Source organism: Amblyraja radiata, chromosome 7 (genome assembly GCF_010909765.2).
Source record: "Amblyraja radiata isolate CabotCenter1 chromosome 7, sAmbRad1.1.pri, whole genome shotgun sequence".
NCBI classification, from domain to species: Eukaryota; Metazoa; Chordata; class Chondrichthyes; order Rajiformes; family Rajidae; genus Amblyraja; species Amblyraja radiata.
Genome location: NC_045962.1, coordinates 23,151,420 through 23,172,242, shown reverse-complemented (window position 1 = coordinate 23,172,242; position 20,823 = coordinate 23,151,420). Strand labels below are relative to the sequence as shown.

At 41.0% G+C, this 20,823-nt stretch overlaps 1 protein-coding gene across 4 annotated transcripts in view; it reads right to left on the bottom strand.

Moving 5' to 3' along the window:
- znf385b (zinc finger protein 385B) overlaps positions 1 to 20,823 on the bottom strand; it is a 263,021-nt gene that overhangs the window by 105,471 nt on the left and 136,727 nt on the right. The window contains exon 1 of one of the 4 annotated variants that reach the window (XM_033023840.1): positions 94 to 231. The exons of the other annotated variants lie outside the window; for them this stretch is intronic. The gene's annotated coding sequence lies outside the window, so the exon portion shown is untranslated. Of the gene's footprint in view, positions 1 to 93; positions 232 to 20,823 lie in introns of those variants that run through there. 4 annotated transcript variants of the gene reach the window in all.

Below are 20,823 nucleotides of genomic sequence, written 5' to 3'. Positions count from 1 at the left end.
TAAACAGGGATAAATTGATAAATAAAGTCAAACATTTGTAGTCATCATGTGGAATATTTTTTAGCTGATGAATTACATCAAAGAAACAATTACACTGCATGTGTCAGTTGAGAAGCGAAGCCCACACTATCACTCCCCCGCTGAAGCACAGCATTTCCCCACAGCCGTACAAGTTGAGATGCAGAGGAGACATATGGTGTGTGAGTCATCCTGGCAGGTAGAATGAGTGCGTGTCACCCTCGTCTGTACGATTCTGCTGAGCTGAGGAGGCTGGGGGCAGCCACCTATTAAAAACAGACACTTGATGAAAGCAAGGTGGCCAATTGGAGCATTTAACCAAGTGGCTGCAAGGAGATTATGTAAATCTAGCACAATAGAGGTCATTTTATCATTTAGTGTGTTATCTGTTCACACCATTCAATGTGAAAACAGAATGTAGTTTAAATAGCTTCCGACTTACAACAACAGCATCATGGACACGACAGGAGCAAATAATATCTTTAACAATTCGGAAACATTCCTCATTAAAAATAACACATTTATTGAAAAGAATGAATATTTTACTTTGCAGCAAATGGTTAGTTCTTCTGAAGCCCTGCAAATACAGTTCAGCTTTAATTCTTTAGCTCTTTATTAAATGAAGGTAGTCCAAGTATTTTTGTCTTACGCTAAACAATACAATATTAGCATTAGGTACACAAAAATGCTGGAGAAACTCAGCGGGTGCAGCAGCATCTATGGAGCGAAGGAAATAGGCAATGTTTCGGCCCGAAACGTTGCCTATTTCCTTCGCTCCATAGATGCTGCTGCACCCGCTGAGTTTCTCCAGCATTTTTGTGTACCTTTGATTTTCCAGCATCTGCAGTTCCTTCTTAAACAATATTAGCATTCGATAGAGTCACTATTTTTCTGCTGTAAAAGAATCTTGTCAACCTTGTTACTCAATGAACAGCATTCATTGAAATCTCATTTAATAGATTCTACTTGAACATACCAGGTGACATTTATACGTTTGGTCCTCTAATGTAATAAAATGCTTCCAGGCATTAAATAGTTCAATAACAATGAAATTCAATCACCAATATATATTCCAACTTGGTTCAAGTAACCTATAACATTAAGTAATTACAGATGGCTTGGAGCACAATAAAGTATTATATACTACTAGACCAAGTGTGGACCCGTTGGGCCCCGTCCCACAACGCAATATTCCACCACTGACCAATAGCCCCCAACTGCACAGGCACGGCTGATGGGTTCCCGTTGTGACGCCAGAGATCCCCGTTGTGACGCGGGTCACGGCAAACCTCCCCCAAATGCGCAGGCCCGGCCAGCAGGTGGGAGAGCGACTGCAACGTATTTAAAGTTCAAAATGGCAATAACTTGTAAAATATAAGATAAATGTGAATGCATCTCACTCTCCCTCTTCAGCCCCCCATTCCCTTCCTCCATTATCCTCCCTCTCCCCACCCTCCACCAACCCTCCTGTTTCTTTCCATCACCCCTTCCCTCCCCTCCTCCCCATCTCCATTACGTCGCCATCCATTTTCCTACCCCTATCCTACTCCATTCCCCTCATCCCCCAGCACCCTCCACTTCAGCCTCCCTCTTCTTTCCCCTCTCCTCCTCCCCATCCCCACTCCCTCCCTCACCTCTCCCTCTCCTTTCCCCTACCCCAAGTCACTCCCTCCCTCCATAATCCCTCTCCCCTCCCTACCCCCTTCCTCTCCCTCTATCCCACTGCTCCCCAATCCTCACTTCCCCCCTATCCCATTCCCCCACAATGAAAATCGCAATTCTCAATGAACATCGCGTTTTTTCTTTAAAATAACCTAAAGACAATGTTAGCTGTCAATGAAAACGGAAGAATCTGACTGGTTGCATCGTGGCCTGGTTCGGCAATTTGAACGTCCAGGAGCGAAAAAGACTACAAAAAGTTGTGACCACTGCCAAGTCCATCACCGGCTTTGACCTCCCCACCGTCGAAGGGATCTATTGTAGTCGCTGCCTCAAAAAGGCAGCCAAAATCATCAAAGACCCACACCATACTGGCCACACACTCATTTCACCATTGCTATCAGGAAACAGGTACAGGAGCCTGAAAACTGTAACGTCAGGAATAGCGTCTTCCCTACAGCCATCAACCCTACAACAACGAATAAGCTCTGAGCTCTGAACTGCAAAAGTCTGTATTATTATTGTACGATATTTGTCATTTATTGAACTTTTTTTTCAACTTCCCCCGTTATGTACTATGTTTACATATTCACATATTCTGTGTGCTGCAGCAAGTAAGAATAACATTGTCCCATCCAGGACATATGACAATAAAACACTCTTGTCTCTTGCAAACTGATTTTTTTTTAAAGAATAAAATCAATGCTGATGAAAATCGCGATTTAAAAAAAAAGAAATTTGGGATTCCATTGTGACGTCAATGTGATGTCGAACGCGGCTGACTGGCAGGGAAAGTGGAAAATGTTTGTTGTAAAGTTTAAAATGTGTATAACTTGCAAATATACCATAAATCTGAATGAAACTTGTTTTATTTACATCACAGGACAATGGTGAGTAAGGTGGGCCAAAAATTGTAGTGCTATCATGCTCCGTTTTGGCGGAGTTTCGGGAACACATACATACATACAAACAAACAAACAAACAAGATGATAGTTTCATAATACAAGACCGTGGGACCCAGTGGGTCCCGTTCCTCCAATGAAATATTCCACCACTCGCTCGTTCCCCCAACGTAAACCGTTACCCAACGCAATATTCCACCATTCACCCATAGCCCCCAACTGCGCAGACGCGGCTCATTTCCTGTCATCCCCCAGCACTCCCTCCCCTTCCTCTTCACCCTCCCTCTTCTTTCCCTTCTCCTCCACCCCCCCACTCCCTACCCTCGGTCACCCCCTCCCTCCCTCCATAACCCCTCTCCCTCCCTACTGCCCTCCTCTCTCTATCTCCCTGCTCCCCCACTCCTCACCTCCCCTATCCCACTCCCCCACTAAACACAATGTTTAAATAACATTAAACAACAATCCTCACCCTCTGCTCCTCCCCTCCCCCACTCCCTCCTTCTCCTTACAACAATGTAACAAATCTCTCATTGCACTGGGAGTCCTGTCATTTGTTAACATTGTAACGGGCAGGGCAAGTATTTTATGTAAATGAGACCATTGTGACATCATAAACTGCTAACTGCTAGTGCAAGTTGATGTGATTTTTGTCCAACTGGTGTTTCTAAAGTTTAAAATGTGAATAACTTGTAAAATATACCATCAATCAGAACAAAACTTGATACAACACACCACAGGACAATGGTAAGGTGGTCACAAATTGTAGTACCGTGTACCATTTTGGCGTACTTTCACAGCCAGACAGACAGACAGACAGACATAGAAACAAACAAGATGAGAGCTTTAATATACTAGACCAAATGCAGACCCGTCGGGTCTGCTCCCCCAACGCTCCCGTTCCCTACCCATAGTCCCCAGGGGAGGTGTGGTCCTCCAACTCAAGCCGTTCCCGAACGTAAGATTCCAGCATTCCCCTTGCCTCCCTCCTCAGTGCTCTATAAAAAAATTCCAATTGCACTTGCCCTGCGTGTTGCAATACCAATTTGCCCTCCCCCTGCTAGCTGAGCCATTATGACGTCATCAGTTGAAGCTGGTCGATTTGAAATTCAAGGTATTTAGCCTTTTTTAGACTTTTAATCAGAAATGAGTCGAGAATAGGTCGAGAAATAAATGTTCAGATAAGGTGAAACCCGGCCTCGACGGGAACAATGTCAATCGGAATATGTAAAAATGTAATCGTTACTGCGTAGTGTTTTTGCGAAGATGTAAAGACAACCACATATACACACGTACAAGATCAGACTTTTAATAAGTATACTAGACCAAGGGGGACCCATTGGGTCCTGTCCCCTCAATGCGCGGTGTGCTCCTCGGGTTGCGGGGGCGCGAGGCAGCCTTCGGTGCCACACACACACTAACCACCCCCCCAAACACTAACCCCCCTTGATATTATATTAATATTATTCATTCGCTCCTTTTACCCCATCCCCCGCCCTATCCACTCACACATAACCCCCAACTGTGCAGGTGCGGCTAGGGAGGGGGGGTGGAGAAGGAGGGGGGTAGAGATTGAGGGGTGGGCACAGTGTCACAGGGGAGGGCTGGTTCCCGAACGCAATACCACTCACCCATAGGTCCCAATATTCCCCACTCCCTAGAGAGGGAGTCAACCGCACCAACCGGAAGAGCACAAGATCAGAGTTTTAGTTGTGTATAGATTCCATTAGATAATGTAAATAAGATCAATAGCCTGAGAATAAATGATAGTTTTTATGAAAATACAAACAGAAAATTATGGAACTACTCAGCAGATCAGTAAGCTGCAATGGAGCGAGCGACAGAATTATTATTTCAAGTTGCTGGCCTTTTATCAGAATTGGTAAAACTTAGAAACAAAACAAGATGCAGAGAAAATTAGTGGGGATGGAGGGTGGAAAGGAGATGTGGAGATGGTAAGGGGGATACATGTCACAGAGTGGAGTGCAAGAGAAACTGGATGATGTGAGTGGTGGTAGTATCAACTGAGAAATTGTTAAAGCATTATGACTAAATGTTATTCACCAACATTCATTATTTTCTTTCAGCTCACAGCACACCACTCATGCCATTTAATTTATCTTGGTCTCCAGACCACCAGACATTCCTTTGGATTCTGTCCACCTTTCTCACTTTCCAATAAAAACAGAAGAAACATTTGGCCCTTCTCCCTGCTCCTTGATTCAATAAAAAGCATAGATGATCTTTCACCTTTCCTGGGCAAACATCCTTCCTATCCAAACATCTATCAATCTTTGTCTTGCATATACTCAGGCACTGAACCAGCACAACACTCTTGGGTAGAAGATTGCCAAGATTCATCCACGTTAAACACAATGAAAGGGTGCCGACGGTTTTTAGTAGAGAATGCATTATCGCAAGGCACATCATAATAGGTAACATTTGGTCATTGAAATTGTTTGGATTCATTTTAATTGCACAAGACTTGGAAAGACGTTTTCAGCAGTGTATTTCCCTTTTGTGGCCCATGGTTTTATATAATTAATATGTTATATAATATAAGTAATTTGATAACTTTCAAGAAATTACAAAGCTGAATGATTGGTGTGAGATGAGGCAAAGGGATGAGCAGGGAGAAGCAGGAATTAATGAGATCACAGGCATTTTGGCTATGATTGATTAGTTGGTTTTTTTCTACCATTGTGTTAGTAGTATGTGATTTTATTAATTACCCAAGCAGAGTAGTTAGATCATTTGATTTAAGTAATTTTGCACCAAAGAAAAGTGAACTGTACACTTCAGGCAGATGAGTACCATGTTGCTAACATTGGCAAAAGTCCGAACTCAGACATTCTCCCAGTGAAATTTATTTTTCAGGAGACAGAATTTTATTCTTTCTTTTATTGAAATTGACCTTATCAAACTTTCAAGTTTCTGAATTATTCTATGAACATTGTTCTACTTTGATTCATCAAAAATTACAACATATGTAGCAGGATCTGCAGAACGGATTTACATGATCCCTGACAGCAATCTGCGGCTTATTTAAACAAACATTACAGAATATTTCGAGCAGTTTGCAGTGGTTTTCCAAAGTGACACCATAAATCTGCATGGACATCAATATGCTGACATTCCAAATATATGCTCTGTGTGATTAAGATAATTTTGTCTATCATTTTTAATTATATGGTGACAGACAAACATGAAACAATGCGCAGAAGCTAAGAAATTGAACTAGGGTTAACTCTTTTGGTCCCTTGTGTTATTCTGTCATCCAGATTGAGAATGACTTGCTTCCGATTACGAGCAACAAAATATACATATTTTTTTAACGAGGGTTGCTATTGTGACACATATTGGCAACTTCCATGTGCCATTTCATTCAAATACTGTATTATCTAAATATATAACATGTAATCAGACAGCAGACAAAAGCACCAACATTTTACAATGCTTAACTTCCCACTGAAAATAAAACCAAGTAAAAAGTGAAATTACGTAGTGTTTCAGTTGAACATCACGATTCTTTCACGAATATTTACCAGAGCAACAGAATTTCAATCCAAATCTACTCTTTAGCCAGGTTTAGTATTGCAATAATCTGATAGGAAACAGGCAAGCATTTCAAATTGCCAGTATTCATCTTAACACTTCAAGTCAGTAACTTTTGTCAATATTTCACAGGCTGCTTAAAACTTGAGTCCTGTTTTTCATATTCATTTACTGTATAAGCACATTCTACTCACCAATATACATTAGGTTTTCCAGAAGCCCAAGATGTTGAGGAATTCATTCTGTTTTTCGGTTTCATGCTGAAATTTGGTGAGTACTTGCAATTTACCCAAACCAGAATTTCCCTAATCCTCCCCATGAGCTAAGTCCTTCCAGATTTACCAATATAGCTCTCAGTATACACTGGTATGGAATAGCAGCAGAATTGGTGATAATGGCCAGTACATACCATCTACACCAAAGCAAGGGCTTTGATATTTATGTGAACTGCAAGGCATCCCAGAAAGTTGTTTGAAATATCTGGGGTGTGCAGGCAGTGCACTAGCAATATTCCACAGATGTTGATCCAGGAGAGGTCATGTAAAGATTCAGCTGCAGCTTTCAGAGTAGCTTAGGCATCAGCATGGTGCTGCAGCCATCAAAGGAGCCAGGCTAACTGTTCCGCCAAGCAACTTCTGTGCTTGAGGCTCAGGCTCAGGAATCATTTGTGGGCCACCCATGAAACAACAGGAACACCAGAGGCAAGAGGCACCATTGGCCCCTTATTCATTTTCACCGCATCCAGCTGAGGCAGGAGCTCTTCCAAGTTTTAGAGAGACAAGTGGCCAGCTTCTGACCCTGTTACCGAGGTGCAGCAACAGCAGCTAATGGTCAATCTGCTGGGAATAACACAATCGTTATTACATCTGTCTTTTCACATTTTCTGCCGTACCCCATAAAGAGGGTGGGCACCCCAACGACACACAGACCAGAATCTGGAAACCACAGCTCCAATGCTTTGTAAGTGCTGGTAGATGCCTTTCCGATTTGGTATCTATGAACATTTTATATCCTTGGTTGAAGCATAAATTCTCTGGGAATAATGCAGCGTCCATAACATCTTTGCTGCCATAAATTTTAGATTCAGATTCAGATTCAACATTAATTGTCATTGTCCGTGTACAGTACAGAGACAACGGAATGCATTTAGCATCTCCCTGTCATCATCAAAGCAACCTGATAGCATTTTTCAATGCACGTTGCATAATAAATGGTCTCATCTAGTGAACAAAAGAGAAAAATAAAACTGACTGTTCAATGTTGATTTTAATTAGTGCTGCCTTTATTCTTAAACTGTGACCCATGGTCCCAGACACCTCAGGCTGTAGTAATGTCCTCCCCACATCAAGCCTGTCAAAACCCTGAAGAATTTTCCACATTTCGATGACCTCCTCTTCTAGTTTTAGTTTAGAGCTGGAGCATTGACACAGTATGTCAGGAATGTTGAGAAGCATTGAAGTCCTCCACATGTTTGACAATGTGCAATGTCTGATGTCAGTTGGCAAAGCTTTCCTGGCCATCTTGTAGGCAGGGCCTAGCACATCCATATGACTGTTGTAAAAGCCCTGTCACTGTGCCAAACTTAACATGAAACATTGACATTCGTAGCGGTGGAGTTGCTGCCTTAAAGCACCAGAGACCCGGGTCTGATCCTGACCACAGGTGTTGTCTGGACAGAGGTTGTACATTTTTTCCTTGACCTGCTTGGCTTTTCCACGGGAGCTCTGGTTTCCTCCACACTCCAAAGACGTACAGGTTTGTAGGCTAATTGGCTTCGGTAAAATTGTAAATTGTCCCTAGTGTGTGCAAGATAGTGTTAGTGTGCATGGATCGCTGGTCTGCACAGAATGGGTGGGCTGAAGGGCCTGCTTCTGCAGTAACTCCAAACTAAACTAAACTAAAGACTGATTTACTTATTGAAAAGAAGAGGAATGAGATCATTGCCCAGAAAAAAACTTAGATGAATGTGCACATCAAAGACAAATTAGTGCGGCTATTGCATGTTTGATATTACAGCCATTTTTCTGTATAAATTGGCATAGATAAGCAACAGACAGTAAAAGTGAATCAACGAGTGATTTTTAAAATGTAATTTTATCTCAGAGTTCAAATCATGGGTAGAAACCAGATAAATCTTACTGTTGATGGCACTTTTGGAACACTTCAATCTGATTTTTCAGCTTCTCCTAGATAACCATTTTTATGTACGTAGGCAATTTTGCAACCTCTGCGTAAATGTGATACGTTTAGTGCATTTATTTGTCTTTCTGAGATTGATTGCATGTTTACTAGGTAGTCTACCGCAGAGGTTTTTATGATATATCATTTCAGTTATTAAAGAGAACGTTATGACATAGTTGGCACCTAAAATTAGGTCCCACTGCATTGTTTTGTATTGTACTAACTTCTAATAAAATAAACAAAAAAAAAACACAAAAAAAAAAAAAGAGAACTTGGGAAGTTTGTCTTATGTATAACTGGTGTAACCCGACAGTTTACCGAGGCAAATCTGCACACCCAACTAAAGTGTCAATCTAAGTGTCAGTCGCTTGAGTTAAATGTTCAGTCATTCTCTGCAACCTTACGATAAAATAGATCAAGTCTTTGATAAGATGCAAAAAAAATCAGTGCAACCTAAGGTTGACTGATTGTCTCAGTGTAAGCTGCATAAATTTTCAAAACCATGAATACTTCAGTAACATTACAAGCGTCACGAACAGATATACTGTGGTCTGAGTCACACGTTTGAGAGATGCTTAACTTCCTTAGTTGTTCAGGTCACTAGAAGATTTCAGCAATGCCACTGCCGATGTTGTGGTAAAGGTTATTCATTAATATACAATTCTCTCTCTGGGGTCACAACATCTGGAGCCTGGATTGCCGCGGCGCAGAGGGAGAACAAAGAGGGAAGAGACAGAGACTCTAAGATTTTGCCTTCCACCACAGTGAGGAGGTGTTTGGTGAACTCACTGTGGTGGATGTTAAATTTGTGTTGATTGTGTGTTTTTGTCATTTTTTATTATATGTATGACTGCAGGGAAACGAAATTTCGTTCAGACCGAAAGGTCTGAATGACAATAAACAAATCTAATCTCCACACTACTTATGGTTAATTCTTATTTGTGAGCCCAATTCTTGAGATCTATGTCTATGGAAAAACTCATGTCCCTTGCTAGGAGTGAACGATAGGATTCTAGAGTACGGATGGGTGAATGAAGCAAAGGTGAAAATCAACAATGTATCAACTGAGCGGACCAGAGGGCTTAAATAATTACTCCTCTTCCCAATGTTTTAAACCAGCTTCTTCTCTGATCCTTTTCAACTCATTGCAGTGAAGGGGGTGTTACTGTTTCAGGTATTCTTATCCGTGCTATTTCCCATGCACCCAGGTTTTACAGTCTCTGGTGCTGATCTTGGAGAGAATCTGAGAGAGGGGGTTCTTCTCAGGAAAGCAGCAACATTCACCACCTCACCTTGAAGGTCACGAGAGACAGGCTCACTTGCTAGAGCTGCCATTCTTCCTTCAGATGTAATAATTCCACTTAAGTCTGTGAAAGCTCTACACCTTGCGTTCCTTGTGTAATTATGCTAAGTTTTGGTCACCTGCTATAGGAAGGATATTATTAAGCTGGAAAGAGTACCCAAAGATTTAGTAGGATGTGAGGGTCTGAACTTTAGGGAGAGGTTGGGGAGACTAGGACTTTATTCCCAGGAGCATAGGATGTGATCTTATAGAAAATCTTATAGAAGATGTATAAAATCATTGGGGAATAGATAGGATGAATGCATGGAGTCTTTTACCCAGGGATGGGGAATCAAGAGCCAGAGGACATAGGTTTAAGGTGAGAGTAGCAAGATTTGATAGCAACCTGAGGGGCAACATTTTCACCCAGAGAGTGGTGGACATATGGAACGAGCTGCCGGTGGAAGTAGTTGAGGCATGTACTATAACAGCATTTAAAAGATGCATGGACAGGTCCGTGGATGGAAAAGTATGAGAGGGATATGGCCGAAACGCGGGCAAGTAGAACTAGCTTTGATGGAGCATCTTGGTCAGCATGGATGAGTTAGCTGAAGGGCATGTTTCTGTGCTGTATGACTCTTTGGCTCCAACTATAGCTTTTAAATTGATTTAGGCAGAGATATCAGCTACTTTATATTTTTCAGTATTAGCTGAAATGGTCATATTCTTGGTCTTTTTTTTAAATTTTAGATGCAACTATTATGTAAACCACATACATCTGATTAGTTTTCATTGACTAATATACAAGAAGTATATTAGGTACCCAAGTAAAAGATAAAAGGATTGGGTACAGATGCTAAACATACATTGGTATGTAACCTCTCCGAAGTCCTTGTCTGTTATCAAATCTCCTTCAACTTTCTCTAAGGGCACAATCTCATCTGTTTTAATCTATCTAGAACATTGCAAAAACCCTGCCATCTTCAACATCACAGTCCCACAGCCATGGTACAATTCTACTCCATCTATTTGAAGAATCTCTAATCCCTTACATTTGCTCTTGAAACACAACTTTAAGAAATGGCCACAATACTTCAGCTGACAGCTGAATTATAATAGCTCAACACAACCTCCTTGCTTTTGTTCTGTAAGCCATTTAAAAAGTCAAAGTTCTCATATGCCTTTTTAGCAATTTCCCAATTTGTTCTGCCACTTTCATAAGTCACACTCACTGTGAACGTAAAGGTTTAGTTCATATTATCTCTCGTCATTCTTTCTGCCGAAATACATAATTTCACACTTTTCTGCATTAAAATTCACCTGCCACTGAACTGTTTATTTAAACACTTTCTCTGCTCTCCTGAAATCTGTTGTTGTCGCCCTGCTATTTACTCCACTGGTGATATTTGTGTAATCTGAAAACTTTTCAAATTATTGAACAAAACACAAAGTTCTGGAGGCACTCAGCGGGTCAGGCGACATATGTTGAAGGAATGGAAGGCAATGTTTTGGGTCAGGGCCCTTCTTCAGATCATTCCCTCTACAAATGCTGCCTGAGTTCCAAAAGCACTTTGTGTTTTGCTCAAGATTCCAGCATCCACAGTCTCCTGTGCCCCCATTTTGAAACAATTCCTTAGTTCCCAAGGATAGTTCATTTAAAGGTCTCAAATGAGACCAAAAAGATAGAGAATTAGCTTCATGGAAGGAAGCAGAGGGTGATGGTAGAAGGCTGCTTTTCAGACTGGAGGCCTGTGACTAGTGGTGTGCCTCAGGGTTCAGTATTGGGCCCATTGCTGTCTGTCATCTATATCAAAGATTTGGATGAGAACGTACACGGCATGATTAGCAAGTTTGCAGATGACACTAAAGTGGGTGGTGTTGTGGATAGTGAAGATGGTTGTCTAAAAGGGTAGTTGGGCTAAGGAATAGTTGATGGAATACAGAGAAAGATGATGTCTTGCCTTTTGGGAAGACTTACATGGGCAGGACCTACACAATGAATGGTAAAGCTCTGGAGAGTGTTATAGAGTAGAAGAATCTAGGAGTGCTGGTACATAGTTCGTTGAAAGTGGCACCACAGGTAGATAGGCTGGTCAAAAAGGCTGTTGGCGCATTGGCCTTCATCAGTCAGAGTATTGAGTATAGAAGTTGGGAGGTCACGTTGTAGTTATATAAGATGTTGTTGAAGCCGCATTTAGAGTATTCTGTTCAGTTCTGGTCACCATTTTCTAGGAACAATGTTGTCAAGCTGGAAAGGATGCAGAGAAGATTTCCGAGGATGTTGCCAGGACTCGAGGGTCTGAGCTATAGGGAGAGGTTGAGCAGGCTGGGACTCTATTCCTTGGATAACAGGAGGATGAGGGGTGATCTTATAGAGGTGCACAAAATCATGAGCGGAATAGATCAGGTAGATGCACAGAGTCTCTTGCCCAGAGTAGGGGAATCGAGAAACAGAGAACATAGGTTTAAGGTGAGGCGGGGGGAAAGATTAAATAGGAATCTATGCGGTAACTTTTTCACATAAAGTGTGGTGGTGTATGGAATGAGCTGCCAAATAAGGTAGTTGAGGCAAGTAGTATTGTGATGTTTAAGAAACATTTGGACAGGTACATCGTAAGGACGTGTTTAGAGGGATACGGGCCAAACACAAGCAGGTGAGACTAGTGTAGATGAGACATGTTAGTCAGTGTGGGTTAGTTGGGCCGAAGGGCCTGTTTCCATGCTATGACTATGAACACTCCTGAAATGTAGAGCCAGAATTTGCTAAATAATTCCAATGTGAAAGTGTCACCTACAACACAGTGAAAAAAAACCCAATATTATGACATTATCTGCTTATGCCATGATTGACTCCACATCACAGTTTTTTGTACTCGGGGGAAATTTTACTGCTTTTCCTCGTGAAGATAATTATGAAACATACTTGAACTATCTCTGACACCTCTCACTCCTTTCTTGATCGATCTATCTCCCTCACAGGGTACAGATTATTGATAAAATTATTTTTCAGAGATGCTGCCTGACCCACTGAGTAACTCCAGTAATTTGATTTTATTAAAATAATTATAATAGCATTGCCTCTATGGCAAAGGCAATGGCACTGGTATTTAAAAGTGGTGCCAATAAAAAATGTTTACTTTATTCAGAATTTTACTCAACGCAAATGCTTGTCAAAAGTAGAAATAAAAATGTTCAAATGACATTTCAATTGACCTTTAGTTTCCAATCATTGCCTCCAGTAATATTACTGATCAGACCTTTTGTCCCATGGTCCCATATGTTTACATGGAGCTCCATCAATTTGAGAGTTTTCAGAACACATAATTATGGATTGATGCCTTCCATCAATAATTATTTTTACATTATTTTAATTATGACCATGCTAAACTCCGGGTACTAGGACCCCATGAATACTATTGTTCTTGGTATAGCTCCATCGAGTGCAGAGGGTAATTCGACAATGATAATTCGACAGATGACTACTCACATTGGATATTGGCATTATGAATGGGACTTAGTTTAGTTTTAGAGATACAGCACGTAAACCGGCCCAACCGAATCCGCGCCGACAAGCGATTCCCGCTTATTAACACTATCCAACACACACTAGGGGCAATTCACATTTTAACCAAGCCAACTAACCTACAAATCTCTGGCGCTGCAAACACTGTAAGGCAGCAATTCTACCACTGAGCCCATGCATTGGGATGCCCATAGTCAGCATGGCATATCAACATATCAGCAATTGGCACTTTAGATTTCTTCAAGAGCTTGATCAAATCATGGACTGAATATGTTCCATTTGGCCAATGTCACTGCTCGCACACAAACTATACTGTTGCTCCAGTGTACATTTCGACTGACTCTTTTTTTCTTGTTCAATGTCTATATGATAAAAAGTATCCTGGCATGATTTGTTTCTATTCCTAGCACCCATGAGGATATTTGTGCATTCTGAATATTTGAGTGCAGCACTGTTTTCACTACTTCACATGTAAGAGACACATACAAGCCTAACAAAAATATTTTTAAAACAACTTGTTTTGAGTGTAGAGCTCAACGATAGTAATCTCTCTCCACTGTATCCAATAGGAGGGGCGCCATCCTGTACGGGTATGGCTGCCCAGGGAGAAACTGCTTTTCAGGGTCCCTACCTGGTCGGAGTGGCGTCTTTTCTGCGGGCTGCACCGTCGACCTGTCCTCGCGGTCTACCAGCGGGCCTGGAGCGGCGTTTCCTGAAGGGACCACCCAGAACCTCGGTTTCGGTGGCGGCACAGCGCTGGAGCGCTATCGCGGAGTGGAGCGGGCGATGCCTTGCCCGGGTCACCCCACTGGAGCTCCGGTATGCTGGGACCGCCGATTGGAACATCGCGGAGCTGCGGGACTGTGGAGCAGCCAGCCGCGGGCGGCGGCGCTGAACTTTAACATCGAGAGCCTGGGATCTCTTGCCGAGATCACCAGTGGTGGAGCTCCGTCCAGCGCGGCCTGTTGGCTTTGGAAGCCGCGGTAAGGAAGTGGCCGTTCCAGGCATCCCAAGCCGCTGAGAGGGTTCTCCTGACGCCGGAGTACCATCACCCGGCGAAGAAGGGCCTGTAACATCGGCCCCCGTAGCGGTGACTGCGGATGCCTCAATAGGCCCGACTATGGGTGGACATGGGGATGGGGACTGGACTTTGTGCCTTCCCTCACAGTGGGAACCATTGTGGGGGGAAGTTTTTATGTTTATTGTTAAATTCTTTAATGTTGTGTCTTATCTTTATCTGTGTGCTGCAATGGCAAGTCAAATTTCACTACACCAATTGGTGTATGTGATAATAAATGTCCTTTGTATCCTTTGTATTACTCCCAGAAGCAAAACCTTTTTTTAAAGAAAAATCCAGTTGGGATGTTTAAAGGGACTTGCAATTCATTGCACATTTGAAAGATTGTAATGTTTAAAATTTAAAAGCTGATTTGAGCAAATGCCAATATGTGTCCCTGGCAAGTTACTCAGAACAACACTGGCCAATAAAACATGGAGCTGATTGAATTGACAGAAGAACTTGAACAACTTTTACTGATTTATAACCCAAATAAAAAATGTTTGTACAACATACTTTTCGCATTGACTTTCTGTAACATACATTTTGTTTTAATGATAGTATGGGGGTAGTAAATGAAAACAATGAGAAAGGTAGAATAAATTGGAATTTGCAAAAAATGAATGAAAATTCAAAGCAAAGACAAAAAACGAAGGCTCCAAGATGAAACTCTATACTTAACTCTGCCATGGTGGTGAACAAAAACATTGGGGTGAAATTTGTTATAGACAATACATCACAGAAATTGTATATCAACCCTTCTAATTTTCTGTTCATTTGTAGAAAATATATTCTCTTTACCTGAACAAATACAATTAAATGTACATCTGCATTCAGCTAACATGATTCAGAGATGTGCCAATTCTCAGTTTACAAGAACCTGTGATATTTAAAAGTTAGCCTGATATTATTGTAAAAGTCAAGCATGACATTATTGGAAATGTAAACAGGACACAAGATTTGAGTAATAAAAAGATGCAGCTGCTGCATTCCTAACCTGGCACATATCTAATATGGTTGTCTATTCAGATAAAAGGCTGTAAATTATTGGCTGAATCTTTAATGCTGCAGAACTTTCTTTCTCCTGTGACTTTACAGCGAAGAGCATTTCAAATATTAAAATGATTTGATCACTCTCATACTCAACAGTGATGCATTGTACCACAGATATCAATTAATGCTAAAGGTAATGTTACTCACATATAAAAATAGTATTATGTAAAAATATAAACAATTGAAAGTGAATAAAATACAGTCTGTATGTGGAAGCTTTTCTTAGTGGTTTATGTTGCATTACATTTACACATGATAACAATTATACAAGTTGCAGCATGGGGTGGGTCGGGACAACACCATCTGAAAAACGTCAGGAACCACAGATCTTTGTGTGTGAAATGGAAATAGTTTCCATCGGTTACTTTTATTGACACAGTATTTCATTTCATCAAGCAGCCAGTGCCAAAAACTCTTCATAACTGTTCTATGTATAAATAACTTCATTTGTCAAACATATAATTCCAATGACAGCACTGTAATCATATCCTGAAGTTCTTGTGAACGTAACTGAAAACTGCACAAATTGCCTCTTGGTGCACAGGTCAATTTTGGGTTTGCTCCAATTACATTTGTATGCTCTTTTGTTCCAGTTACACAAATTTCTCCAGCACTACAACCAAATAAGAATATCTTCCATTGCCAATAGTTCAACATCATTATCAGAAAATTAGTTTCTTACTCTGCGCAAAGTTAAAACAAAGCTCAAGGCATTAACAGAAGTATATGATTAAATAAAACGTGATTGCAAATTATAAATGATCAAAACTAAATCGTTTTTGTTGAACTGATATGGCTGCCGTTCTGGAGCTGTAACAACAAGCATGCGTGAACCGTAAGTAGCCATCGATCACTATTTTGATAAAAGCATGAGAAATTTTTTGTATATTTCAAATGGATTATCCTTGGAGTTGTTTCGGGGATATGGCTGATGTTCACTACAGGACCAGGAATGGGCAGATTCACTTGCTGAAGAGTATTGAGCAACAGAGTATAGTGCAATCATGAGTGAAAATCACCACTTCTGACCTTATGACCTGAAAAAAAGGTAATTGATGCAGATGGTTGGGGTTAGGACACTAGCCTGAGAAGCTCCTTCCTGCAGTGATGCCCTCGGGCTGAGATGATTGATCTCAAACCTGCACAACCACCTTCTTTGTACCATATATGACACCAACCTTTGAAATATATTCTCCTTGATCCCATTAAGTTCAGTTTCACCACAGCATCATGATCAAATGCTGCCTTGAAGTCATTCTTACCTCACCTCTATTATCCAGTTGTTTGGTCTATTATTGGACAAAGACCAGGTCTGGAGCTGAGTGATTTTGCTGAAACCAAACTTGCATTAACAAACCAGTTATTGGTAAATATGTGTTCAAGAAGGAACTGCAGATGCTGGAAAATCGAAGGTACACAAAAATGCTGGAGAAACTCAGCGGGTGCAGCAGCATCTATGGAGCGAAGGAAATAGGTAATATTTCGGGCCGAAACGCTTCTTCAGACTGATAGGGGGTGGCGGGGAGAAGGAAGGAAAAAGGAGGAGGAGGAGCCCGAGGGCTGGGGGATGGGAGGAGACAGCCTGAGGGCTAAGGAAGGGGAGGAGACAGCAAGGGCTAACAAAATTGGGAGAATTCAATGTTCATGCCCGCAGGATGCAGACTCCCCAAGCGGAATATGAGGTGCTGTTCCTCCAATTTCCGGTGTTGCTCACTCTGGCAATGGAGGAGACCCAGGACAGAGGGGTCGGATTGGGAATGGGAGGGGGAGTTGAAGTGCTGAGCCACTGGGAGGTCAGGTAGGTTCTTGGTAAATATGTGCTGCCTGACACTTTCCATCATTTAGCTTATGATTAGGAGTAGTAATAAACCAGATTAGATTTGTCTGATGTAATGTGAACAGGTATCTGGGCAATGTTCCACACTGTCAGGTGATTGCTTGTGCTGTAATGTACCGGAACAACTTCACTGGAAGTGTAACTAGTGCAGGAATGTAGGTCTTCTGTACTATAAAAGGGACATTACTGGAACCTATAAGCCAGTTCTCTCAATTCAATGCTCTCAACTTCTTTTGGACATCATTTGGAGTTAATCATATTGACTAAAAATTATTTTTTGTGATGGTAGAAATCTCAGGAGGAAGACAAAAAAATAATCTGGCTGCAAATGGGTCTGTCTTACCTTTTGCACTCACTTATTCTTTTGGTGGATAATCTAGTGCCATAGAAACATAATTATAGAAGATTTAATGAACTCTTATGGAGAGCCTCCAATGATCCCTTTAAATATCACTGACCAGACTGATAACACGTTAATCAATGCTTAAAGCAGCACCTTGTGCAGTTGGGAGTGGCTAGCTTTCAATGGTTGCACCCCCCCCCCCCCCCTACACACACCCACCCACCCCCCTATCACCTGATTCACCTTGATCCAGAACTAGAAACTGTGGCTCTTGATTTGACCAAAACATTCTCGCAGCAACATCAAGCTACTGAGAGGAAATGTTGTGGCTCTTACTTCTAAGAGCCACAACATTTCCTTTGACTTAGATAGGATAATCAGATAGTTAGATAGGATTTTCTCAGGGTGGAAATATCAAAGTCTAGAAGGCAGAGCTTTAAGGTGAAGGGGGCAAAGTTTAGCAAAGAAGAGCCGGGCAAATTTTTCTTTACACAGAGGTGTCTGGAAAGCGCTTCCAAGGGTGGTGATGGAGGCAGATATGATAGTGGTGTTCAGGAGACTTTTAGATAAGCACATGGATATGCCTGGAATGGAGGTATATGGGCAGATATTGGGGGCCGAAGAGCCAGTTCCAGTGGTGTACTGTTCAATATTCTATTTTCTAAAACCTATTGAAAGCGACAATTTGGATGAAATGCTAAATATCTAACTATTTTTTTTGAAAAGGAACACTTTCAATGGCATTTTGCTGGTTTTAAATATTAAAAACCCTATGTTTAAAAAAGTGTATCAAAATGTCTGGAAAGGGAGACGCCAAATATAATAAAGCCACCTATTCTGGATACTCTGATACTCTGGAACAAAAATGGTAAAATGGTAAAATGGTAAGAACATGAGAGAGCAAGATAAATTAAATCACGATCCATTCAAGTTTGCAAGCACAATGGCATAATTTTACATAGCTACTCAGAGAGGTGCAATATTTTGTGATTGTGAAAAAAAAAAGCAATGTAATCAGTATTCTTAAGGATTTTGTTTTCCTGCATTCTCATGTTTCACCTTATGTCAGAGGATATTTTTATTTAATTAAATATGCTCATAAAATTAAAATGTGATTATTGGTTAGGAGTAGGAACAACGTATTGGCTGGAACTGCATACAATCCTAAACACAATTGCTGTGTGAATAGAACTGATTTTAGCAAAGAAACATGCGTTTTGGTTCTCATATTGGACACCATTTTATATTATAATAGTATAGTAACAAATCTTGAAATTACTCAATAGATCCAAAGTGAATACATGGTTTGGTGGCTGAGAAAACCAGTTGAAGATTGACTGTGGCTAATCATTCCAGAATAGCAATTTTAGAAATTTATCACTTTGTATAGAGTTCCATTCAACCTAAATAATTCAAAATTATAGTTAGCATTATTTCAGATACAGCACAGAAATAGGCATTTAAGCTCACCAAGCCTGCTGGAACCATCAAGGCCTCTGTAAAACACTGATCCTACCCCCACCTATTTTATTCTCCCCACATTCCCACCAATTCTGCCCCTTCCCGCAGATGCTGTTACTCATCTACACACAGGCAATATGCAGTGGATAATTAACTGACAAAGCTACACATTTTGGGAAGCAGGAAGAAACTATAAGCCGGCGTCATGTGATGCAGATTCATACAAGAAGTTCCGATACAACCTGGATGCTGCCATCAAAAAGGCTAAAAGAGACTTTTGCTCTAAACTGGAGGATGAGATGGACATTCAGCAGCTGTGACAGGGCTGCATGTCATCACTACCGACACGGAAAACATGTGGCAGCTCAAGTGACAGTGAGGTATCACTCCCGGAAAAGCACCATGCGTTCTACACATGCTTCAATAGGTAGCATCATCAAGGGCCATGTTCTCATTTCATTTCTGCCAACTGGAAGAAGGTAAACCGTGATGTCCAGGTTCAGGAACAGCTTCTTCCCTTCAACCATCAGGCTATTCAACACTACAGACACAAATTAAAATTTGAACCACAAACTGTCTTGGTTGCACTCAGGACTGGCCTTTTGTTTTGCTTTTGCATTAATATGTCTCTTTAACAAATTAGGATTTTATATTCATTGAACTTATTTGTGTTATATGTTGAGTACTGTGTTTAAAGATTTGTCATGCTGTTGCAAGAATGAATGTCATTGTTCCATTTTAGTACACATTACAATTAAACACTGTTAACTGTTGAAGTCAACATGGCCATATTACTGGTCAGGATGGATTTGAGGTTGGTGAAGTTCTAATGGGCCTGTCCCACTTACGCGATTTTTTTCGGCGACTGCCGTCATAGTCGCAGCAGGTCGCCGAATAATTTCAACATGAAAAACTTATGACTCTTTGGACGACTACTCACGACCATATAGGTGTCACCCCGCGACATGTCACATAATGAACTTGGCTTCCTGAGAGACATAGAGTGATACAGTGTGGAAACAGGCCCATTGGCCCAACATGCCCACACCGGCCAACTTGTCCCAGCTACACTAGTCCCACCTGCCTGCGCTTGGTCCATATCCCTCCAAACTTGTCCTTACATTACAGAACATCCTGATAAGTGCTTAAACTGGGAAATTCCTGACTGATCATACTACTTATCAAATCGAGAATGAGCTACATCGGTTTATTGATTCAATCCTTCTGAAATCTTTATTTTTTCACTAATATTATTGTCAAGATGCCATGGTACATTTGAGCAAAAATCAGGATACATAATGCAAAGAAATGAAATAATAAAATAAAAATAATATATATATAAACGGATTTGTCACACACACTCAACTTTTCACCTTTTACCCTGTTTAAAAGCATTACCTAAAGTGAAACCAATGCACACTCAAGGGAACACAGACTTCATCCCAATGCAGCAGGCAGTGGAAAAATAATACAGTACAGGGAAGCAGGGAGAACAGATGCGATGAGCATTAAGTAGAGGGCTGGAGTAGTTCAAGTTAAAGCAAAGTAAAAGAAATCTGGTCCTGATCAGGAATAAGTAGTAATGGGTCCAGTGGGCCTGGGACGAGAACACGGGAAGTGAGAACTCATCGAAAATGTCATCGGGGAAAAGAAGAATAAAAGGAATGAAACGTTTCTGGTCTGAAAGTGCTGAGAAACGGCTGGAGTGTTACGAGCCGTGCCAGAATGAAAGTTCACAAGCATTGGTTTAGTTTGTTGCAAATCCTACATACAAACTCCAACCATTATTATTGAATAAATACGTTTGTTTAGGAGAAACAAAGTTTGTATTCACACTTGCTATTTTAGTTAATGTAAAATATTTGCATTTTACACCATTTTAATATTTGACATGCAATATTTATAACTGCATTAAAGTAAAAGCAAAAACATTGACATCCGTGTATTAAAAAAAC